The following is a 4,320-nucleotide window of genomic DNA, read 5'->3' on the forward strand; positions in this document are numbered from 1 at the left end:
GGAAGTAAAAAAGTAAAGTGTTGTGGAAATTCTAATGAGGTGCTCCAATGTCTAGTTTTACTTTTTTTGCCAGATTGTTTTACTAGAAGAACTATTCATGTTTACAGAACCACCGAATCTTTCAGCTAGAAGAAAGTTCAGGCATCATTTCAGGTCAGAGAAAGCAGAGTACTATAGAGGGGAAGCCTCTGCCCCATCCCACCCTGTTTCACCCAGTCAAATAGTAGCAGAGTTAGGAGGCCAGCCCTCCAGACTTGTAGCCAAAGGCTTCTTTTCAAACCAATGCAGGTGCTGTAAATCCACCATAAGCTTTACCATTCTTAGCTAAATCTGAAACTTTATACACTCAGTTTGAGAGTTTGTAAGTGTCTTAGAGCAATGGTGTCAAACTCAAATGGAAATAAGGCCACTGTTTTGGACCTAAGGATTCCTGCAGTCTGCATATTGCCTTAGTTTTAAATATGTAATGTTATCAATATCCCATTGCATTTGATTTACTTTATTAATATTTTTTCCCCAATTACATCTTAGTCTAGTTCAGGGAGCATTTGCAGGTATTGTGGACCACATGTAGCCTTGTTGCTGTTTTAGGGCAAAGAATGTTAGAGTTGGAAGAGACCTCAGACCTGGAAGAGAAATTAGAACAAATATAAGTGGAGTAGGGGAACTTAAAACATAGAATGTTCACAGGTTAGAGAAATGAGAACGTTATATATCAGAGTAGGAAAGAACGATGTCAAACAGAAGGGACATAAGAACATGGGGAGGTAGCCCTCCAAGGGCCATCCACTCCCTTCACCGTAGAAGACAAAGCTGATGGCCAGAGAGATGGCAGGCTTTGCAACTTCTCAAATCTTCCTGGTATAAGAGCTGGGAATGGAACCTAGGAATCCCGCAAGATTTTCCAGTCTCTTGTTATTTCACTGTAATTAACTGCAGAGACAAAAGAGACAGAGCAGGATCTGGAGAGAACTGAAGAATAAGAGAAAGACAGAGGCAGAGACAAAGAGTGGGAGAGAGACACAGAGAAAAAAACACAGAGATGTATGTACCCGAAGACCTTGCCTGAACTGGAGAATGTCATGGCAACACTTAGAGCTTGAGAACTGATTCTGTACCTTGCATGTCAATTTTCTCTGGTGATGAGATCATGAAATATCTCAGCAGAAATTTCGGTGCTGAGAAGAAAGCACTATGAGAAAGCCATAGAGGATAGATGTTTAAGAGAAAACAGAGATAGAAATAGCGATATAAAGGAGGGAGAGAAATGAAAGAGGAGAGGTGAAAGGTATGTCTATGTAAATATATGTGTATGTATCTGGGGTCATCTCCAGTCCTTTTGATGTGGATCTTGCCACTAGACTCAGATAACTGCACAGAAGAAAGTGAATCTGGTGCCTTTGTGCAGCCCTTCCTCACTTCAATCGAATTCACTTGCATTTTATGGCATCACCTCCCTGATCGCATGGTCCTCTTGGAGACTGAAGGACAAACACTGACAGCAATCCTGTGTATATGTAATCCATGTACATATAATGTTCATGTATATTATGTTTACACATTTAAAAGTCCATTTATAAAGTATCTTTATAAATTTTCCTTGAACTTATTAGTATGTTGAACTTTATAAGACTGTCAATGGCTACTTCTTTTTTTGACACGCAGTGGTAACCCAAAGTGGGCCAAACAACCAAGCAAGTCATGGCATCTAAAGTCAAACTCTTCCTCAAAGACTTTGTCATAAGGATCCAAAAGGCTTCAATCTAATTTATTCACCAAGAAAATGACAGTGGTACTGATGATCGTCACAGAAAAATCCATATTTACATAAATGTCATGTCCTGAATACTTATAATGTCTAACATTTGTGAAATAGGTTTCAAAATATTGTAACTTGTAAACTTGTAAAAGAAATTAAAATAACTGTGAAGTCAATGAGGTATGTGGCATCCTCTCTGTCCTGTAAGCTAATGAAGATGAAATGAAGGCTCATTTAGTGAGCTTACCATAGATGCACATAAATCTTTATACATTTATTCAATTACTGAAAACAGTGGGGATTTTTTTCTCATCTCACAATAATCCATAAGGCATAAAACAAACAAAAATGCGAGCAGGATTATGACTTATAATAATACTGAATTGTCTTGTAATGAGGAAAAAAGATAGCAATAAGAAGGAATGGTTAGAGGAAAATGAAGAGAAAAAGATTGAGGAAAAGGAGAAGAGGAAGGAAAGAAACCAGTCCTTTTTTTAAATCCCCTGGAATACAAAGCTAAACTTGTTACAATCTCTTTCCTTTTTGAGGTAAAACTATAGAAATGCTAATGGTGGTGCTACTGAAGGAGGAGGAAGAGGATGATGAAGGTGATTAAGGAGATAATGTAAGAAAGTTGTTGATTATGATGATAGTGGTGGTAGTGTTGAGGATGTTAGAGATGCTTCGTTTTTCCTTTCTCTTAGGGAGGTGATGCTAGTGGTTCTAGTAATGACAACAAAAACCACACATGATAGAATGGTTTTATGATTCCCCCCCTAAATACAATAACGACATTGATAATGATTAGTATTTAGGGGATTTGTTTGTAAACGTTATTTCCCCTAGAAAGTGGAGAATAAAAAAAAAAAAGTTTAGAATATTCTTAGAAACGTTAGAGAAATGTTTAACTTCCATTTTGTTTCACAAAAGGCACAATTTCACAATAAAAGTATTCTGACAAACATAAATTATTTAGGTTTTTGTCTATTTAATCTGACACTTGAAAGTGTTAATACTCCATCTCTCTCTCTCTCTCTCTCTCTCTCTCTCTTCTTTCCCTCTCTCTCTCTCTCTCTCTCTCTCTCTCTCTCCCTCTTTTCTCCCCTCTAGGTGTGTGTGTGTGTGTGTGTGTGTGTGTGTGTGTGTGTGTGTTGGGGCGATGAGGAGAATGTTCTTTGTTGATGAAGAAACACAAGATAAGAAAAGTTGAGTGAGTTGCCTACTTTCTCAGTTGGTACACAATTCTGGATCTTCCGGTTACTTTCTTTTTATGATACCACCTCTCAAGAATGAAAGAACATGATGTGGAGGCCCAGGCTGGGAGCGCTGTAGCAGGCGGCACAGTGGAGGCCCTGCAGAGCTGGGGCTGGGCCGAGCTCCCTGCCCCAGCTGGCAACCAGGCCTAGGAGGGCTGAGCTCTGCAGCCTCCCAGCCCAGGCAGGTCCCCTGGGGACAGGGGCTGGAGCTGTGGCTTCCTGGTGTCTGGGACAGTTGAGTTCTCAGTTCCAGGGCTTCAGAGGCCAAGTTCCAAAGGTCAAAAAACAGTGTTCATATGATGAATTTGAGGAAAACAGGAACATTGGGTGGCAAAAACTAACTAGATGAAACCAGTTATGAAAAACTTGCGGAGGAAACACTGCACTCCTTAGCATATATTTTTGAAGATCTCAGAGACAAGACTTACACATCCAAGGATTACGATGTTTCATTTGTGAATGGTGTTCTAGTAAAGCTCAGTGGAGACCTGGGAACCTATGTGATCAACAAACAGTCCCCTAACAAGCGAATCTGGTTGTCTTCTCCATCCAGTGGTCCCAAACGCTACGACTGGACAGGGAAGAATTGGGTGTAGGCTCATGATGGAATGTTCCTCCATGAACTACTGGAAATGGAGTTTTCTAAAGCCTTCAAAACTCAATTAGACATGTCTTCCCTGGTCTGTTCTGGAAAAGGCAATGGACAAAAGTCTAACTTTTAAAGATGCTGAAAGCTGTAGACAAAGAGTACCTCTCTCCTCTGAGCCTGAATATGTTTTTTTCCTCTTAAGCTCCCTCCAAACATTTAGCTTCATTTTATGTAATAGTTTATGTGAAAAGAATATATATTTTTGACCTAAAAAAAACAGAATGAAAGAACATTAAATGCATGAAGTTAATCTGAATTTTTTTTTTAATTTTTGGAGGGGCAATTGGGGTTAAGTGATTTATCCAAGGCCAAATGGCTAGTTTTTTGTGTTGTGTCTGAGGTCAGATTTGAACTCATGTCCTTCTGACTCCAGGGCCAATGATCTATTCACTGTACCACCTAGCCACCCCTAAAATTTCTAAGATATGCTTAGTACACAAATTTACCTTTACTTTCATAAAATTTAAATATTTTATGTGAGAATAAAAAACAAAAGTAGAAACTAAAATTTGCACTTTTGTTGCTCATTTACATTAAAATGAACATTGCTTAGGGGCAGCCAGGTGGTGCAGTGAGTAAAAGCACTGGCTCCAGTGTCAGGATGACCTGGGGTTCAAATCCGGGCTCAGATACTTAGCACCACACCCAGAAATAAC

General features: G+C 39.3%; 1 pseudogene; it reads left to right on the plus strand.

Annotated features, from left to right (window-relative positions):
* Positions 1–3,061: 3,061 nt before the first annotated feature.
* Positions 3,062–3,831, plus strand: LOC138146254 (frataxin, mitochondrial-like; annotated as a pseudogene).
* The last annotated feature ends 489 nt before the right edge of the window (positions 3,832–4,320 follow it).

This window comes from Petaurus breviceps, unplaced genomic scaffold (genome assembly GCF_028583685.1).
Source record: "Petaurus breviceps papuanus isolate PSGF00001 unplaced genomic scaffold, PetGlider_PUasm1.0 139, whole genome shotgun sequence".
Classification (NCBI taxonomy): Eukaryota; Metazoa; Chordata; class Mammalia; order Diprotodontia; family Petauridae; genus Petaurus; species Petaurus breviceps.